Source organism: Bufo gargarizans, chromosome 1 (genome assembly GCF_014858855.1).
Source record: "Bufo gargarizans isolate SCDJY-AF-19 chromosome 1, ASM1485885v1, whole genome shotgun sequence".
Taxonomy (NCBI): domain Eukaryota; kingdom Metazoa; phylum Chordata; class Amphibia; order Anura; family Bufonidae; genus Bufo; species Bufo gargarizans.
This window is the reverse complement of record NC_058080.1, coordinates 334094506-334116200: the sequence shown is the minus strand read 5'-3', so window position 1 is coordinate 334116200 and position 21695 is coordinate 334094506. Positions and strand designations below refer to the sequence as shown.

Sequence of the window (21695 nt, the reverse complement as noted above, 5' to 3'; positions counted from 1 at the left end):
TGGCTCACAATCACTGATGGAAATCACTGACCGAAACACTGACGTGTGGCAGAGGCTTTAGACTGACCTCCTCAGAACACATTCGCCTGCATGATATGCACTTCTCCAGTCTCTAGGCCTCTAGCATGAGGCCCCGACACGGCCATACTAAAATCGGGCACACTACAAGGGGCTGTGGGGGGCACTACTGGGGCAGTGTGTGACACTACTGGGGGCAGTGGGGGACTACTAGGGGCTGTAGGGAAATTCTGGGGGCACTACTGGGGCCATTACTGGGGGCAGTGGGGGGCACTAGTGGGGTGCACTACTGGGGCAGTGGTGGACACTACTAGGGGCTGTGGGAGGCACTAATGGTGGCAGTGGGCAACACTACTGGGGAGATTACTGGGGGCAGTGGGTGGCACTTCTGGGGACATTACTGGAGGCAGTGGGGGACACTACTAGAGGCTGTGGGTGGCACTAGTGGGGTGAACTACTGGGGGCTGTGGGGGACACTACTAGGGGCTGTGGGGGGAAACTATTGGTGCAGTGTGGGACACTACTGGGGACATTATTGGAGGCAGTGGTGGACACTACTAGGGGCAGTGGGGGACACTACTGGGGGGCAGTGGGGGACACTACTGGGGGGCAGTGAGAGACATTACTGGGGGCATTATTGGGCAATCAGGGACCAGGGGTGTGACAATTGCAGACACAGAGGGTGCGACCGGGCATGACGTGGGGGAGGGTCCCCGATCCAAAGTTTGCCATAGGGCCCATAGCACTCTAGTTATGCCACTGTAGACAGCCATGGGTTATAGCATGATCAACGGAGTCTCCACCCCATTTAGGCTAGTGATGTTTATTTACTTTTTACTATTCTGTTTGTGATTTTTGTGTTATCGTATATTTAACCCTTAGAGGACCAGCGCAGTACATGTATGGCGCGCTGATCGGGCGGGTGCAGGAGCTGCGCCCGCCTGATCATCATCAGGGGTCTGGAAGTCACTGATAGCTGGACCCCTGCTGCATGCGCCGGCATCGGTGAAATCACTGATGCCGGCTCATTAACCCTTGATGTGCCGCAGTCAGCGCTGACCACGGCACATGCGATGTCCTCACGGGAATCGGAGCTGCCGTTGGGTCCCCGTGCTGCTGTGACAGGGACCCGATGTCATCGGGGATGCCTTCCGGGGAAGACCCTGTGAGATCTAGCCCCCTGCAGCCAATGCATTCCAATACAGAAGTATTGGAATGCATTGTAAAGGGGATCAGACCACTAAAAAAAGAAGAGTAGACATATTAGGTATCAGCGCGTCCTTATCGACCGGCTCTATAAACATATCACATGACCTAACCACTCAGATGAACACAATCAAAAAAATAAATTTTTTGGGCACCTTACAATCATTAAAAGTACAACACCAAGCGATCAAAAAGGCGTAAGCACGCCAAAATAGTACCAGTCTACTCATCACCTCATCCCACAAAAAATGAGCCCCTACCTAAGACAATTGACCAAAAAGTAAAGCACTATGGCTCAGAATATGGAGACACTAAAACATTGTTGTTGTTTTTTTTTTTAAATGCTGTTATTGTGTAAAACTTAAGTAAATAAAAAAGTATACGTATTAGATATTGCCGCGTCCGTAAGACTCTATAAAAAAATATCACATGACCTAACACCGTAAATAAAATTTTATAAAAACAGTGTAAAAAAAAGCAATTTTCTGTCACCTCACAAAAAGTGTAATAGCAAGAGATCAAAAAGTCATATGCACCCCAAAATAGTGCCAATCAAACCGTCATCTCATCCCGCAAAAATGGTACCCTACCTAAGAAAATCTCCAAAAAACTGAAAAAAAAACTGGCTCTCAGAATATGGAGACACTAAATCATGTTTTTTTTGTTTCAAAAATGATAGTGTAAAACTTACATAAATAAATAGTAGACATATTAGGCATTTCTACGTCCGTAATAACCTGCTCCATTCTGCATTTCAACCTGACATGATTGAAATGCAGAATGGTGATACCTAATGTTAAGATTTATGGGCATAGAAATGGTACATCATTCACCTACAGAGGGGAATTGGGACAAAAAGTTCCTCCAGAGAGAATCCTGGTGGATCTTTAAATTAATGACTTCCAGCTCCCATGGTCTGAATGAACAGCTTAACTTTGGTTGTTTTCGATAGTGTGAGATATTTCTATCCTTGCAACTGTTTCACATGGATATATTTTCAATGTTTTTATTTTGACTTGATTGATTAGTTATTAATGTTTTATTTCTTTGCCAATTGAACCTATTAATACTTTCATTACAGCCAGATAATACTGTTCCTGTGTGGTCATGCAGATTGGAATCCTCTCATTAGATGTCCCCATTGTGTGTCTGAAGTTGAAATCTTTTACAGAATGCCCATATGGCATTCTGATAACAAAGAGGACAGTACAGTGTTCAGCCTGCTGTTGCTTAGCAGCACCGACGCTGTGGTGCCCTCTCAATCACACTCCCCTCTTCCCCTGTGATGCGCTCCGGTCATGTGTTGGTGACATCAGCGGGAAACCCGGAAGTGGGAGGTGAGCGTGGTTTTCTTATGTAAACAGACGACGTGGCGTCTCAACCTGCTGACAGACATTACTGAAACTTATGATCAGTCAGACCGCCATACGCGTTGTACTATAGGGGAAGGGCAGATATCAGGTCCTCCCCTAATTCCGTACAAGTGAGACCTGGATTGTATTGGATTGATTATTTGTGGGTCTCACTATCCCTTTGGCCCCTTGTCCCCTTTTGAGTCGGGGGTAATTAAATAAGATGAAATGAGTCGGGACAGCTGAACTATACATATCATCAGCAGTGTTACCTTTAGGGTTTCGGGTAAACTCACTTTTTTCCATCCCTCTGCCCGTAAAAGAGAAGTCTGGGGCTTGATTAGGTTAGATTCTGGATGGGGCCTCCCTTGTCAGGGAGATGACTCCGCATTTAGGAGGGCATTTGCATATAATAGTCCTGAAAGGGTTTTCTAGGGCAAGTATCACATATCCTGGTCCCTCAAAAATTGTCATCACCCTTGCAGCCTGCCATTCAAGCATGTATCACTAAACCTATATACCAGTAAGACTGTTCTTTTATTTATTTGTTAGGTTTTTAGATAGGAAGAGAATAAAAGTTATGTTTTAGCTCATTATTGCCACTACCTTTTCCAGTGTTTCTTTTCGAGATTTGTAGGTAGTGTGTGATGGGTAGATTACCAAATACCCGCTCATCTAATCTCACCTTTATTTTGCCTGGCAACATGTACCATATGGCAACTGCTCCCTCAGCTGCTGCAACTCACTACTAATCCTCTACTGCCACCACTATGCATCTGCCACTACTACTATATCTATTACTACTACTATTGCTACCACCACTCTTAGACAGCCAGCCAGCCAGCCAGCCAATCTACTGCCTTCTATGTTCCATGCTGAGGCCATGTGTCTCTAATACCATACCCTTTCCACCTCCACACTGCACTGCTGCTGATTCCAATTAAAAGGGAGAATTTTTGTAGGCACATTCACTTTTTCTTCTGACAATTAACACTTGTGCATGTCGTATGGGCAGACATTCTGACCTTGCTAAGGCATCATTTTGGATACTTTGTTCCCTAAAAAGCGGCTTTTTGAGAAGGCGGAACTCCTTGTGGCGCTATTGGATAAATCCACAGGTTTACACCCATTCAGTATACGCCCTCACAGCCAATTGAACCATTTTCGGTCAATTCTGTCCAGGAGGTTATTTATATCACGTTTGTTGCATCCTCTCTTCAATGCTGCCCAATACCCCTGATGAATCCAGCTTAGCAGGCAAAACATGTCGGGTTGCAGTTCTTAGGTTTTAGGTGTCGGTCTCTTGTTAATGTGTGTATAACTATTAGATAGATAATCCACCAGTTATAAACAAAAGACCAGCATCAGTGTTCATATAGCAGTTTAGATATCATAAGCCAGTGGAACAGCTGGGAAAAGGAGTAATGTGACTAATCAGAGTGGGATCACAGCAGTGAGAGTGCACATCCCTGCTAGTGAAAGAAAACACACACACATTAGGTACCACATACAGGAGACAGTTTATTTTTAACAGTTTCATTTTGCTCACATATCAATTTTAATTATATTAATTAAAAGTTATATTTTAATAATAAGATACTAATATCTGGGTCAAGTTAGGTTAGCCACTTAGGCTTTACGTGTATAGATATTGTCGTTATACCTATACTCAGATAAGGTCTGTTCATGTTGTTTGCACTTAGCCAGAGTCACTACCACTCCTATCCAATGTCCTAGTCCACCTTGACTGGTTGTGGCAAATGAATTATTTGGAAAAATAAAGGTAGATTGCAGATACTGGAGCATAAGGGGCCCCTGTAGACAATATAAGACAAAGTGGTAAGCCATGTCGCTTCCAAAGCTGAGAATTGGGAAGTCTCACAAAGTGAAGAAGTCAGGGATTAAACCATAATGGAATGTTCAGAGACCATTTTGCCCCTTCATAGGAACTAACCTAAGAATAATAAGGAGTATCCGACCACACTTAAAGGCTAACCAACATGGGCTCAGGTATATGAAGTTGATCTAATCTAACAATTTATAAGAAGTACCTGCAAAGATCTATCAAGGCCTAATACTTTACTTTCTAAACACACTGTGGGGTTATAGTCAGTGGAAGTCAACCACCAATGAGCATATACTAATTGACTATCTAAATAATAATTATAGAAGTGAGTAAATGGCTGCCCGCTTTAATCTACCAGCAGATAAGCAAACAGGAGTTTCCAACTGTACTCTAGAAGTAGATCCTGCCCACAAAACTTCCAATGTACGGTATGTTTGAGAAGACACCAAAATAAATGTTGTAGGATACAAATAGGAGAGTTACGAAAAAGATATAAAAATTGAGGCAACAGTTTACTTTTAAGCAAGATCTACCTACCAAGATCTGTCTACCAAAGTAAGAGGTAGAGAGTTCCATTTAGTATCTGATTTCTTAAAGGGGTTGTCTTACTTTGTCAAATGACATTTATTATGTAGAAGTTAATACAAGATACTTACTAATGTATTGTTATTATCTATATTGCCTCCTTTGCTGTCTGGATTCATTTTTCCATCACATTATAGCAGTTTATATGGTTACAACCAACCTGCAATCCATCAATGGTGGTCGTACTTGGACACTATAGGAAAAAGCACTAGCCCATCCACCAGAGCGGCTGGCGCTTTTTCCTATAGTGTACAACAACTACCACCACTGCTGGATTGCAGGGTGGTCATAACCATGGAAACAAACAGTGTATAATGTGATGGACAAATGAATCCAGCCAGCAAAGCAAGCAATATGGATAATAACAACACATTAGTAAGTAGCTTGTATTAACTTCCTCTACATAATGAATGCTATTTGCTGAAGTGAAACAACCCCTTTAATCAACTGCAACAAGGGGAGTATATCATCAGTATTACTCGCATTCCAAGATAAACAGTCTGGTCGACCCACAAAAGTAGAGCGGGAATTTTGATATCGGCCGTCTTTGCATCCACAGCTAGAAGATGGGTTTTGCCCCAATCAACTTTGAAACCAGAGAACAATCTAAATAAATTAAAGATAGTAAGTACCTCAGCTAGGGATGCTTGTGGGTCCTACGGGGAAAGGAGAGTATCTGCATACAAGGCAATACGTTCTTTATTGCTTCCCAACTTAAAACCCACAATGTTCAGAGATGTCCAGATCTGTATGGCCAGGGGTTCTATGGCGATAGCAGGGAAAGGCATAGAGGGCAGGCCTGTTGTATACTGTACCTCTGCCTAGAGAAAATATATTAAATATGTGAGCATTAGTCTTAACACTTGCATCTGGCAAAGTTTGTAGAAGTTGCACCCATTGAAAAGGCATCTGTCAACAGATTTGTACCTATGAAACTGGCTGACCTGTTGCATGTGCGCTTGATAGCTGAAGGCATCTCTGTTGATCCCACATTCATATGTTACTGCATTACTGATGTTTAATTGTATGCAAATTAGCCTCTAGGAACAACAGGAGTTACACCTAGAGGCTCTGCTCTCTCTGCAACTGCTGCACCCTCTCCACTTTGATTGACAGGGCAAGGCAGTGAAAACGTCATTATGCCTGGCCCCTGTAAATTAAAGTGCAAGGGGTGCATCAGTTACAGAGCAAGCAGAGCCTCTAGTTGTTAGTAGTTGTGCCCTCATTGCTTTTAGAGGCTTCTTTGCATATATTAAAACATAATTTTTCTATGCAGTGCAGGCACATATGAACATGGGACCAATGCAGATGCATTTAGCTGTCAAGCGCACAAGCAACAGGTCAGCCAGTTTCATAGGTACAAATCTGATGATAGATGCCCTTTAAGCCCTTCCCAACCAGCACTATACATGTACAAAGCTGTGTGAGTGCTCGCAAGCAGACGCCATAGCCACAGAAGCATACACTTCGGGGTGTGTACCAGCTCCACCTAGTGAGGATCAGGGGTCCCAAATGGTGTGTGCGGTAGCCTCTGTACTTCTGAGTGATACAAGGCTGCCGCACATTAGTTTCTATAGAGAGCCTGCAAGTGAACACAGTGCAAGGGCTCATGCACACAAACTTATTTTTGTGTCTCGTATCACTTCAATGGGGCTGCAAAAAAAACTTAAATTACTCTGTGTGCATTTCATGTCCGTATGACAGTTTCGCAAAAAAATTATAGCAAGGAAGGGCGTTGTGTTCTGCAAATGCACACAGCCGGTATCAATGTTTTGAAGATCCGCAATTTGCGTCCCACAAACGGTTGTGTGCATGAGACGTAATCCTCAGACTCCAATGCTAATGCATTGGAGTCTGAGAGAAGCAATCAGATGATTGCTTGTTATAGTTCCCTATAGGAACTATAAAAAAAAAAAAACGTATTTTTTTTTAAATATAAAAATTTTAATCGCTCCACTTGGTATCAATGCAAATGGTATCAATAAGTAATACAGATCGCCCCTCAAAAAGCAAGCCCTCACACAGCTCTGTACACATAACTAAAAAAAAAGTTATTGGGGTCAGAATATGGTGATGAAAAAAATAAATAAATAAATAAAAAATCTGTATTAAAAAAAAAAAAAAAAAAACACAAAAAATATATACATATGCGGTATAGCTGTAATCATACTGACCTGGACATTGAAAGAGTTAAAGGCTATAAAACTGTAGCGGAATTGAATTTTTTCCAATTTCACCCCATTTAGATTTTTTTTTCCAGCTCCTCACTACATTGTATGCAATATTAAATGGTGGAATTAGAAAGTGCAACTGCAAAAAAAACAACCCCTCATACGGCTATGTTAACGAAAAAAAAAAAAAAAAGGTTATGGCCCCAGAAAGGCAGGGAGTGAAAAACGAAAATGCAAAAAATAAAAATAAAAATCCAGGGCTGAAAGAACTAAGAAACATTCTACTTAAACAAAGGCTGAAGTATATGTACCACAATTGTCATAAGTGAGGGAAAGATTGGTGTAAAGTCTGTAAATTAATATCCGTTCCGTACTCTTTCCAGGCAGAAAGCCCAATTGGTCTGGAAGAACTCGAGACAAAATGCCATGACTTTAGCCTTCATCTGAGTTCTACTATTAATCTAATTAAGTCTTCAGGAAGGAAGGCTGTATGCTGGATAAGGCAAACCACACAGCCAGATATAAGAAAATAACAGGAGCATACATGTAATGTCCCTAATAAAAAAATATTTTGTAACTTTCCTATATGCAAATGCATTATTAACAATTCTTCCAATGCACCGCTATCACTAAAATGTTATCATTCTGAGCAGAAATAAGTCATAGTGGAATTCCTTGAATTATCACCCTAATCAGTAATCAAAGAGGTTGTCTGAAAAAATTATTAATCGCAGAAAAGTCTTACAATGGCTTAAAATAAATTTAAATAAAAGTTATAATCACCCGTTTCTTTTGGTGTTATTCTCTGTGGTGCTGGAACAGTTTTTTACAAACATCAGCAGAGACATTCCTTTATACAGCATGTGATCACTGCAGCAAATCATTGGTCAGGTGCCTTATCCCAGCACATTACTCTGCATGTCGCCGACATGTGCACAGTGATGTGGCACCGGACTGCTTCAGCCTAATAATGTCCTGAATGGTAGACCGATAAGGGCAGTGTTTGGCTGTAGCCATCACGTGCCATATCCAGGCACATCACCGCTGCTGTTTGTAAACAAAAAGGGCAGAGAAACCAGATCAATGCAGAGAACGGAGCTGGAGAAAAGGATGCATATAATATGTTTTTTTTATTTTATTTTAAAGGGGTTCTCCAGGAATAATGAGTTTTTAGCAAATGCCAGCAGTTTGCCTTTCTAAACAGAAGATTTGTACTTATCTGCACTCTGATCCTCCATGATTACATGCTCCACTGCAGCCATTGACTGGCTTTAGTGGCGATGGTCTACTTGTGTGTCATGTCAGAAGCCAGTCAGTGGCTGCAGCAGACTATGTGACCATACCCCTGCTGTGCCGGACGTCAACACAGCAGGGATCGGAACATGGACACATCATAGGCAGTTTGGAGGAATCGGACCAGCTGGGAGCTGGTAAGAATGCATCCTCTATTTAGAAAGTCAGGCTGATGACACTTGCTATAAAATAGTTATTCTCGGAGAACCCCTTTAAGGAATTTTAGGGCTTGTCTGAGATTTTTAATTTTCGCAGACAAATCCTTTGGCACTAGTCCTGCCCTTTCAGTGGTCTTCCTACAGAAGGTATGGTCAGAAACTGCATCACAGGGCATTCCTGTGTCACTTACTGTGTCTTCCCACCTTGGTCAGCATAGAAAGATTTAAAGGGGACCTTTCGCCTCTCCATATATGTCTATTTTATTAACTAATTGCATTCCCTAAGAAATAATTTTGAGTATCTTTTCTTATCATTGTGTGTTGCACTAGTCCTCTATTAATAGAAGTTTTAAATTGTGAACTGTGTTCTACCAACTGGGGTGTGTCCCTGCACAGTCTGAACCTGTTCAATAAGTGCTGGCAGTGTCAGACTATACAAGGACGCACCGTTAACTGGTAGTAATGATAGAGGAATGGTGCAACATACAGTGATAAGAAATGTTGGTCCAGCATTGTTACTGCATTGAGAATGCAAGTAGTTACTAAAACAGACATATCAGGACTTCAAGCTATATAAAAATGAGGTAGAGCTCAACACTGAGTAATACTCTTGAAAGAGTGTATAGAGATAGGCAGATATGTGCTTATCTGCTGTTGTGATGCATCACAACAACTATATCATCATATGATATGCCCAAACAGGTTTTCAGATCAGCAGCAAGTGTCCCACAATTCACATTGCTTGGAGTAATCAAAACACATTTCTAGATGTGCAAACAATTACATCAAGGAAAATAAAAAACAATGGCTTGTCCAATAATCACTAGATCCAATAACAAGTCTCTTTATTCAGGATAGCAATTAAAGGCCCATAGATAAAACATGTTTTGGAGAACCAGCCCCTGTCACAGATGTAGTAGGGGAGGACACCAAAAGACAACAATACGGAAGGGAAAAGACACTAGCAATAACCAAAGACAATTACCTCTCCCAACTGGTTCAGGACCCGACTAGAAGGACAGCCATACTGGACTTAGTATTAACCAATAGGCTGGACAGAACAACAGACGTGCAGGTTGGGGGACACCTGGGAAATAGTGACCACAAAGTAATAACCTTCCAATTATCATTCAAAAGAGCGTTTCTACAGGGAGGAACAAAAATACCAAACTTCAAAAAAGCTAAATTTAGCCAACTAAGAGAGGCCATAGGCCAAACTAACTGGGACAAAGTCCTCAAAAATAAAAATACAGCCACAAAATGGGATATCTTTAAAAACATCCTAAAATCTCATTGTGAGAGGTACATACCGTATGGTAATAAAAGGTTAAGGAATAAAAAGAAACCAATGTGGATAAATAGAACTGTAACGAAAGCAATAAATAACAAAAAGAAAGCATATAATTCACTGAAACAGGAGGGGAGCACGGAAGCACTGAAAAACTATAAGGAAAAAAATAGAACATGTAAAAAACAAATAAAAGCGGCCAAACTAGAGACCGAGAGATTAATTGCCAAAGAGAGTAAAACTAACCCTAAAATATTCTTCAATTATATAAATGTTAAAAAGTATAAATCTGAAGGTGTCGGCCCTTTAAAGAGTAATGAGGGGGAAGTCGCAGAGAGCGATGAGGAGAAAGCAAAGCTGTTAAATATTTTTTTCTCCAATGTATTCACTGAGGAAAATAAATTGGCAGATGACATGCAGAATGCAAAAATAAATTCCCCATTAAAAGTGTCCTGTCTGACCCAGGAAGAAGTACATCAGCGACTTAAAAAGATTAAAATAGACAAATCGCCAGGACCGGATGACATACACCCCCGTATCCTAAAGGAATTAAGTAATGTCATAGCCAGACCCTTATTTCTGATATTTGCAGACTCTATACTGACAGGGAATGTCCCACAGGATTGGCGCATGGCAAATGTGGTGCCAATATTCAAAAAGGGGCCAAAAACAGACCCTGGAAACTATAGGCCGGTAAGTTTAACATCTGTTGTGGGTAAACTGTTTGAAGGTTTTCTGAGAGATGCTATATTAGAGCATCTCAACAGAAATAAGCAAATAACGCCATATCAGCATGGCTTCGTGAGGGATCGGTCATGTCAGACTAATTTAATCAGTTTCTATGAGGAGGTAAGTTCTAGACTTGACAGCGGCGAATCAATGGATGTCGTATATCTGGACTTCTCCAAAGCATTTGACACTGTACCACATAAAAGGTTAGTATATAAAATGAGAATGCTCGGACTGGGAGAAAACATCTGTATGTGGGCAAGTAACTGGCTCAGTGATAGAAAACAGAGGGTGGTTATTAACGGTACACACTCAGATTGGGTCACTGTCACTAGTGGGGTACCTCAGGGGTCAGTATTGGGCCCTATTCTCTTCAATATATTTATTAATGATCTTGTAGAAGGCTTGCATAGTAAAGTATCAATTTTCGCAGATGACACTAAACTGTGTAAAGTAATTTACACTGATGAGGACAGTATACTACTACAGAGGGATCTGGATAGACTGGAGGCTTGGGCAGATAAGTGGCAGATGGGGTTTAACACTGATAAATGTAAAGTTATGCACATGGGAAGGAAAAATGCAAGTCAACCGTACATACTAAATGGTAAAACACTCGGTAACACTGACATGGAAAAGGATCTAGGAATTTTAATAAACAGCAAACTAAGCTGCAAAAACCAGTGTCAGGCAGCTGCTGCCAAGGCCAACAAGATAATGGGTTGCATCAGAAGGGGCATAGATTCCCGTGATAAGAACATAGTCCTACCACTTTACAAATCGCTAGTCAGACCACACATGGAGTACTGTGTACAGTTCTGGGCTCCTGTAAACAAGGCAGACATAGCAGAGCTGGAGAAGGTCCAGAGGAGGGCAACTAAAGTAATAACTGGAATGGGGCAACTACAGTACCCTGAAAGATTATCAAAATTAGAGTTATTCACTTTAGAAAAAAAGACGACTGAGGGGAGATCTAATTAATATGTATAAATATATCAAGGGTCAGTACAGAGATCTATCCCATCAGCTATTTATCCCCAGGACTGTGACTGTGACGAGGGGACATCCTCTGCGCCTGGAGGAAAGAAGGTTTGTACACAAACATAGAAAAGGATTCTTTACGGTAAGAGCAGTGAGACTCTGGAACTCTCTGCCTGAGGAGGTGGTGATGGTGAGTACAATAAAGGAATTCAAGAGGGGCCTGGACGTATTTCTGGAGCTTAATAATATTACAGGCTATAGCTACTAGAGAGGGGTCTTCCTCTGGATCAACTTGCGGGATAACAGGCCGAACTGGATGGACAAATGTCTTTTTTCGGCCTTATGTACTATGTTACTATGCTACTAGGCCTCACCACTAGGGAAGGAAAAGGGTCACCACTTATGAAACCCTGCTCCTGGCCCTAACTCCTATCCGTATGGGCACCTCTCGATGGTAGAGATGCCCATACACAGGAACCTAGAAAACCCTGGTGGCCCTCAGATGCCCTAGACTTAATGACAGGTGTAGTGGTAGTTTTGGAACCTGGTACCGTTGGATCCTGATCCTTGTGAAGTACTATTAGCTCTTTTAGATATATGGAGACTTGCAAGTGTAAGCAACCGGCACCGATGAAATAAGACTCGTGTACAGTCTGCTTTGTGTCCAAGAAATTCTGTGTCTCTTAACATTTGTTAGACCTTTTTACTGGGCTAACCCCGCCTTCCATGGCACATGGCCGCCCAGTAATATTACAGATAGGCAGGTACAATCCACCTCATGCCTTGACCAATAGGAATACATTTCAGAACTGAAAGGTACACATTTGCACACTTTCTGAGAGTGCTGGTGGGTGGAGCTCAAACATTCTCACCATCCACTACCACACCCAGGACACGTGCAAATGCTTCTAAATGATTCATCCTTTTATTTAAACAGATATGGCCCTAATCGGACAATATCTGTTTAATTCAGTACAGATATCCTACAGACCCAAAGTGAACCTCTGTTAGACATTGTTCCGAAAGGAAGGGGGGGGGGGAATCAGTCCCTGAGGAAGGTCTTTTAAAACAGGGTCGACCAAGAAAGGTGATATAGCATTCACATGGCCACCAGTCCCACCAACCAATATTTTATCATATTGTGGCCCCCATGGTTAAATGAGACCGGCATCAGTGTGCTATACCCCACCGTTGCTGATGAGGATCCGCTAAGAACATTGCTCTCAGAGCCAGCAGCCATTAGATCCCCCTCAAACCAACGGTGGCAGCTTTCACATTGGGGGGCAGGAACCCGAGTGCTGATCTATAGAATTTCCCGTGTAACGTCGTGACCCGATAACGCTCCTTTATAACCGTTCCGGTCAGAACTTACACAGGGAGGCATATACAAAATAAACCTACATTCCTAACCTAAAGAGAAAGTCCACTATAGTCATCCTATGCTAATAAAAATTTCCACAACACAGGGCAGAGACAACCCGCTCCTTCCCTGATGAAGGAACCAGTGTCTCACTGAGGCCTAGTAAACAGGGGGGGGAATACAAAACACAACAAGCAGAACACTTAACTTCTAAGGATGATGAATGATCAGGACTTTAACTAGAACCACACTCCAGCTCTTCCAACACCAAATGAAGCTATCCAGAGCAAGGAGTGATGGGTGAAGCCAAACTAAATAGGGGGAGGTAAAGGTCACATGATCCACACCTGAACAGGAGGTGTGGACATACAAGCAACACACAGACAAAGTGAAACCAAAATATGCTGTCAGATCACTCATGAGCAGATAAACTTTCAGACCTTCTCAAACCTGTCACCGGTGTGACAGTACCCCCCCTTCTACGGGTGTCCTCCAGGCACCCAGGATCAAATTTATCAGGATGAGCTCTGTGGAATGCTTTCACCAGACTACTAGCATTAACATTGGTCGCTGCAACCCACATTTTACATATACCCATGTTGGGTGAGATAAATATCTTGGTCAAATGCCAACTTTGTATAAAAGAAATTGGAAAAGTTGTCTTTTGCCAAGATATTTCTCTCACCCAGCATGGGTATATGTAAAATGACACCCCAAAACACATTCCCCAAATTCTCCTGAGTACGGCGATACCAGATGTGTGACACTTTTTTGCAGCCAAGGTGGGCAAAGGGACCCACATTCCAAAGTGCACCTTTCGGATTTCACCGGTCATTTTTTACAGATTTTGATTGCAAACTACTTCTCACACATATGGGCCCCTAAATTGCCAGGGCAGTATAACTACGCCACAAGTGACCCCATTTTGGAAAGAAGACACCCCAAGGTATTTTGTGATGGGCATAGTGAGTTCATGGAAGTTTTTATTTTTTGTCACAAGTTAGTGGAATATCAGACTTTGTAAAAAAAAAAAAAAAAAATCATAATTTTCCGCTAACTTGTGACAAAAAATAAAAGGTTCTATGAACTCACTTTGCCCATCAGCGAATACCTTAGGGTGTCTACTTTCCGAAATGGGGTCATTTGTGGGGGTTTTCTACTGTCTGGGCATTGTAGAACTTCAGGAAACATGACAGGTGCTCAGAAAGTCAGAGCTGCTTCAAAAAGCGGAAATTCAACATTTTTGTACCATAGTTTGTAAACGCTATAACTTTTACCCAAACCATTTTTTTTTTTTGCCCAAACATTTTTTTCTTATCAAAGACATGTAGAACAATACATTTTGCGAAAAATGTATATATGGATGTCGTTTTTTTTGCAAAATTTTACAACTGAAAGTGAAATGCGCCTGCGCCGGGTGTAGATGTGACGTCATCGGCGCAGGCGCACTGAGGCTGGAGCGGCCGAGAGAGTGGCCGGCTCTCAGTGCGCCTGCGCCAATTAAAGACAGGTACGGCGCAGGCGCGAGATTTGGAATTCAAACAGGGCCAGCAGACCCCCCTCACAATGAGGAGGGGGTCATTAGGATCGGAGGATGCGGCTGCTACCAGCAAGTAGCCGTCCTACTTGCTGGTAGCAAGGTAATTTACATATTATAAAAATAGCTTTTTATCAAATTCTACTGAACCAAAATGATTATTTAGCTTATGTATGCAGAGCTCGCAGTATAGGGATTATTATTAAACAAAACAAAAAAAAACGGTTTAGTGGGCTGACAGGAGCCTTTTAAGTTTAATGTTTCTTGTAGACAGCCACACACAATCACCCACTCTCAGGTCCGGACCACTCATACGTCTCCTGTCAGACACACGCTTATACCTGTTGCCCATCTTTTCCAAGTTATTTTGGATTTTCCGCCAAATAGAAGACAAAGAAGAGAAAAATCGTTCCTCCTCAGGAATGCCGGAATTATGAGCACCAGAAAATGTACCAAACTGTGAATGGAACCCATATGCCCCAAAAAACTGCGACTTATCAGTTGATTCCTGTTGTTGAGGAAGGGTTGAGACGTATGCATATATATCCATGCATGCCTGCAAACATGTGCGGGCATGTATGGTATATATGTGCATACATTAACCACAGCATCATGGGACGATGTGCGCAGATGTGCCCAGCATCTGCGCACGTCTGCCCATGGTGATCCCCAGGGGCTCATGATGGCCCCTGTGGGAAATATGTGCCTCCTTTAGACCGTGCCCCTTATAATATATATATGGCTGTGGCCCCTTATAACATGTTGGTAAGGCTGATTAGTCAGCCTGCATTTGTGGGAGGGGCGGAGGCTCTTCATATACGGACCACACCCTCATTCTCAGGTGTGTGTTTTCAGGTGCCATTAGCACACTAGCTTCTCTGGTGGTAGGATTCTTTCTTTGCAGCATGGAGCTTGTTATTTTGCTCTCTGCTACCGTAGCTCGCACGCGCCATATTACGTAAGTAGGTTGGGCCGGGGCCGTCTCTCCAGGCCGGTCGGATCCGACTATGCTAGCGAACGGGAGGCTTCGCCTCAGAATCTGCTACCTCAGGTTTGCTCGTTTGGGCCTAAATACTTCCATTTGCTTTTCATTTGTTTGTTGGTAATAAGAGTTGGTTCCTATAAATCTTACAAGTTTCACTTTGCTTCGTTCGTTTCGTATGAAAAGTTTCGTTACAGCAATCGGGCTGATGTAAGAGTTACCCGGGCTGCACCTGACGTCATGTTTGGAGATCGGACGCAGCGTTTATTGTTTAGGCCTTTTGTTGTAGCTGTTCCTTGCCATGTGTCTCCCCCCTTTTCCCCCGCTACCACCATCTTTAAACTTAATGTATTTCACTTTCGTAAGCCGTGTACCGGGGTGGGCTCCCCAGGATACAGCAAAGTCACAGACAAGGAAAGCGACACTGACACCAGCTTTATATGCAAGAATATAAACTTTACTTTGGAAACAGTATTAACACAAGTACAAACAGTATAAGTCATACCCCAGGCCCACAGTCACCGTCCCTGTCCGAGGGACAGGCCTAGCCCATTGGCGTACACAGCAGAGCCTACAAGTCGTACTGTGCCGCTATAGAAGACACACCTAACCGGTGGCAGACGCAGCAGAGCCTGCAAGTCAATTACTGCGCTGCAGTTCAGTACAGTAAGGCCTAACAAAGCTATACCCTATCTAACTATCTAATACAAGGCCTAGGCTAGTCTCTGTTACTTTAGGCGCCAAACAGTGAAGTATAATTGGTAATCGGGTGCACTCACCTGCGTCCGTTCTGGGCCCTAGAATGCTGCTTACCCGGGATGGCCACCAAGCTCTCAGCAACCATGCGGCCTTGCTTGATGCTAAGGTTTTCTGTCCATACACTGGAACTCGTCTTCCTGGGACAACCTCTCTTTCAAAGTGCTAGATCCAGACAGGGGACAGCAGATACTTTCCTTCCTTTGAGTATCCATTTACTGCCGGGCATCCACAAGCCAGGATGGAATCGGATTCAGCCCCTCACAGCACAATCCTTCCACCATGTCAGATCATTACTTCCTGGTTCACCCAGAAGCATGCTAACTGTGCTGCAAAACAGCGGCCTCTAGTGCCCGGAATGCCAAATTACAGCTCCAATACAATTTAAACATAAATACACGGGCAGAGCTTATCCACAATGTCACACTTTCATGCTCCGCTGTTATCCTGAGCGGCATTTACACTTTCGGCTTTTATTTAATGTCTTATGCTGCATTGGCACGTCTTCACTGTACTGCACTTTTCTACTCTTGGTTCGTATTCACTCAGATTGGTCTCACATTCAAGCTGCGTTCACCTGTTGGCTGTTACATCTCATTCCGTCCCCAGCCGACAGCCGGATCCGTATTACATGCCTGTTATTACATGTTGTATACTCGGCTTACAGCCATAGCTGCTACTGTTACTCCGTTTTCATGCTCTGGACGCACCACCCTGGTGTTTCCACCTTGCTCCACTCACAACCAAAGCTGTGTTTATACCAATTTTCATGCTCTGCTTATACCCAAAGTTGTGTTAACACTTCTACTGCTACACCAGGCTGTATACCCCACTCACCAAAGCCGCTTTCCATGTCTGCGGTCACATCAAGTTAATATTCCGTTCACATCCAAAGCTGCGTCCGCATGTCTGCTTTTCACATCTTGTCCTATACTCCTTTCACTACTAGAGCTGCGTCCACATGTCTGCTTTCGCATCACGTCAATACTCTGCTCACTTTCAGGTTGCATTTATACGTCTGCTTTATACCATGCTTTTCATGCGCTACCCATACTCAGAGCTGCGCCTATACCATGTTTTTAGGTACCACTCACATCCAAAGCTGCATTCACCCATTTGTTGTTACATCATGTGTTGTACTCTGCTCCCACTCAAAGCTGCATTCTCCTGTTCATTGCTACGTCGTGGTTTTGCTCAATCTCACCCGGGCAGTCTGCACCCACCGCTCTGGTACCTCTCTCCTGACAAACATAACTGCGTTCTTTTCAGGCTTACGTTCCCTTCCTCGGTGGTCTTTCACATTCCATAGGCCTAGTTTCTGTTTAATCCTGGTTCATATTCACTCAGATTGGTCTCCTGCCCCAGTTCACCACACAGCTCCTCAGCGGAGGTCAGTGGGCCAGTAGGAGTAAGTTTCCTGCTATGTTTTCACAAGCTGTTCATTTGTTTGTCACGATAAGAGACTTCTCTTAGCGAACTTGCAATGCCCCAGACATTTCATGTTTACGTTTATGGTTCGCGGTGGTTAGTGTTTTATGTATGCACGTGCTTCAGATTACTAATGTCTATTTTTAACGCCTGTTGGCAGTCATGTTCCTTAGGCCACCTTCTAGCCAATCCAATCATTCAAGTCACTTCATATGCCATCAGGTCCGGCTTACGTTTTAATTACTTATCGTCACCGCAACGTCATCCCTCTGGCTTCGGGGGCCCTATGACTGATCCAGCCTCATGGCTCTGGGGGCCCCATGACCGTTTTGTCATGTTTTGTTTGTTAAGGGTACGACATGGTTGTAGGCTGGTTAGTGTCCCAGGTTTCTGTTGGAGGGGGTCATGGTTATGTGAGTCCATGTCTTTGTCTTTCTAGGTTATCGAGTCCCGGTTGCTTACTAAACCCGTTGGGTTAAGCCCCAATCTTTTCCCCAGCCGTCCTTAATTCTAAGGTTCGCATCCCGGCGGCTGCCTGGCCCCATGGGCCCCTGGTGGTTGCTTCAGCCCCATGGCTTCAGGGGTCTGACCAATGGGTGTCTGTCCACCTGTGCAGCTATGCTTTTGAATGACTCATATCTTTACCTGCTTGCCAGCTTATGTTATTAATTTTAGTTAATGTCCGTTATTATCTCCATTTTCTGTCAGGTTTCCCTTCGTCTTTTCAGGTCATGCAGTTGAACTATCGGGGTCACCTTCCACGTCGGTCAAGTCTCGTTCCTAACGATATTTCGCCTTGCATGTTATTCAGGCCACGTAGTTTATCTTGGGTATCGCCTGCCAAATCGGTTAATTCGCGTGCACCTTATTCATGTCACTTTTCATAGTCATAATTCTTTAAAAAAAAAAAAAAAAAAAAAACTCGGCCCCATGGCTTCGGGGGCCCGACGACTGCTTCGGCCCCATGGCTTCGGGGGCCCGACGACTGCTTCGGCCCCATGGCTTCGGGGGCCCGACGACTGCTTCGGCCCCATGGCTTCGGGGGCCCGACGACTGCTTCGGCCCCATGGCTTCGGGGGCCCGACGACTGCTTCGGCCCCATGGCTTCGGGGGCCCGACGACTGCTTCGGCCCCATGGCTTCGGGGGCCCGACGACTGCTTCGGCCCCATGGCTTCGGGGGCCCGACGACTGTTTTCAAACCTGCTGGGCTGATTGCCTGGTTGGTTGTCCATCTGTGCATCTAGGCTGATTTGGCCCCTATGTATCGTACACATACCTGCTTCCCTAATTTCCTAATAATCCATGTTGATCGCTCCATGTTGATCCATGGCTTCGGGGGCCCGACGACCTGCTTCGGCCCCATGGCTTCGGGGGCCCGACGACCTGCTTCGGCCCCATGGCTTCGGGGGCCCGACGACCTGCTTCGGCCCCATGGCTTCGGGGGCCCGACGACCTGCTTCGGCCCCATGGCTTCGGGGGCCCGACGACCATGCTTCGGCCCCATGGCTTCGGGGGCCCGACGACCTGCTTCGGCCCCATGGCTTCGGGGGCCCGACGACCTGCTTCGGCCCCATGGCTTCGGGGGCCCGACGACCTGCTTCAGCCCCATGGCTTCGGGGGCCCGACGACCTGCTTCGGCCCCATGGCTTCGGGGGCCCGACGACCTGCTTCGGCCCCATGGCTTCGGGGGCCCGACGACTGTTTTCGGTCCTGCTGGGCTGATTGCCTGGTTTGTTATCCATCTGTGCATCTTGGCTGGCCCCTAAGTATCGCCTACATACCTGCTTCCCTAATTTCCTAATAATCCATGTTGATCCATGGCTTCGGGGGCCCGACGACTGCTTCGGCCCCATGGCTTCGGGGGCCCGACGACTGCTTCGGCCCCATGGCTTCGGGGGCCCGACGACTGCTTCGGCCCCATGGCTTCGGGGGCCCGACGACTGCTTCGGCCCCATGGCTTCGGGGGCCCGACGACTGCTTCGGCCCCATGGCTTCGGGGGCCCGACGACTGCTTCGGCCCCATGGCTTCGGGGGCCCGACGACTGCTTCGGCCCCATGGCTTCGGGGGCCCGACGACTGCTTCGGCCCCATGGCTTCGGGGGCCCGACGACTGCTTCGGCCCCATGGCTTCGGGGGCCCGACGACTGTTTTCAAACCTGCTGGGCTGATTGCTTGGTTGGTTGTCCATCTGTGCATCTAGGCCGATTTGGCCCCTATGTATCTCATACATACCTGCTTCCCTAATTTCCTAATAATCCATGTTGATCGCTCATTTTATGTTTTGACCGCAAAACTGGTCCGGTTCGCCCTACAGCATTATTGTCATGTCTTACGCAGATATTTCATCTTTCTTTAATTGTTCATGCTTTCGTTCAGGTCCTGCCAGAGGAAGAACAAGTAGGGCAATTTGCTCTAGCATTTCAGTCTCTGATCGTAGTCGATCATATCTTGTCAACCAGGTCCCCGCGCAAAGTCTTTGCCTTTTTACCACGACCAGGAATTCATTTTCGCCAGTAGCTTCATTGCATTGCATTCCCTCACTCATGGGAGGGCATAGACAGAATCTTGTATATTATGGCTTCATAGCTTCTTGCCCCACTAACCTCCGACTCCCTACAACCACGTTGAAATCGGATTTTGGACAAGGTCCATCATTTTCTCACGGTAGAAGATTCAGATAGTAGGTCGGTCTTCACGTCGACTCTCAAGCATAAAAACAATTCTCAGGGGCGCACAGTAGAACAAAGCGCGGATAGCTGTTGTCTGGGTAACTATTCAAGGATTCTCTTCCTATCTACCTGGTTCTTTTTGGCCCTCATTCCTGCATAGTCTAGGCAATTAGGCTTTGGTCCCACGATCTCCTGACGCTAGGGCATTGCCAGTACTCGCACTAGAACCAAACTTTACAAGTTTCAGTTGGTTTATGATCCATTTCACAACGTATTCTCAGTCCTCCATTCCGGTTTGGTGCGGTATCCGCAATATTGAGCATCATGCCTCTGGCCTTGTCATCCACAAGATGGGTTGTAGGTTTCCTACTGGTCTTGCCTCACATACCCCGAATTTTCGCTCTAGATCCCGGATGCCTTGCAGTTGGCTTGGGGATTAGTTTGTACATGCCATTCAAATTCTTTTTCTACCCTACTTGGCTTGGTTTTTGCCCACTTATAGGCCTACCCACGATCATGGCTTAGGGCACACAACAAGCCATTTAGTCAGGTCAGCTAAGACACGCCTAGCTGGGTTAGGTTGTTCCCGTTGTTTTCTCCCTAGGGTTCTTCGGATACCTCTTGGCCGTAGCCATGACCACAAGTTGGTAAGGCTGATTAGTCAGCCTGCATTTGTGGGAGGGGCGGAGGCTCTTCATATACGGACCACACCCTCATTCTCAGGTGTGTGTTTTCAGGTGCCCCACCCTCCCTCCCTTATCTTCTCATTTCCACAGGGTATGCCCACTTATAGGCCTACCCACGATCATGGCTTAGGGCACACAACAAGCCATTTAGTCAGGTCAGCTAAGACACGCCTAGCTGGGTTAGGTTGTTCCCGTTGTTTTCTCCCTAGGGTTCTTCGGATACCTCTTGGCCGTAGCCATGACCACAAATATATATATATATATATATATATATCTATAATCCCCCTTAGAATGCCCCATGTATGCCCCAGGTTTATAATGAGTATATATATGTATATAGATGCGCCCCAAGTATCTATATACATATATACACACATATATATATATATATATATATACTTAAATTTCCCCCCATAGGTACGGCGTTCAGCCAGTTTCTGCAGGGGGGTGGATATGTCTCCAGGTGGCTGGTGACTTCAAAGGCTAAGGGATCAATTGATTTGAGGCACTTTGTTGAGTTTATCAGCCTATTTACTATGCTCGGCCCCACCTTGTGTTTGTGACATGGCTGGGCGTGTGGTGCTGCTAGCCTCAGAGGGCCAACTAGCATGCATACGTCACAGTCACACTATGATGTCATATCCCTGAG

At 44.8% G+C, this 21695-nt stretch overlaps 1 protein-coding gene across 4 annotated transcripts in view; it reads right to left on the bottom strand.

Annotated features, from left to right (window-relative positions):
* TBXA2R (thromboxane A2 receptor) overlaps positions 1-21695 on the bottom strand; it is a 780355-nt gene that overhangs the window by 565352 nt on the left and 193308 nt on the right. The window contains exons 1-2 of one of the 4 annotated variants that reach the window (XM_044306235.1): positions 7962-8028; positions 5640-5828 (exon numbers count right to left, since the gene is read on the bottom strand). The exons of 1 other annotated variant lie outside the window; for it this stretch is intronic. The gene's annotated coding sequence lies outside the window, so the exon portion shown is untranslated. Of the gene's footprint in view, positions 1-5639; positions 5933-7961; positions 8081-21695 lie in introns of those variants that run through there. 2 more of the 4 variants (XM_044306251.1, XM_044306228.1) reach the window with 2 other exon arrangements.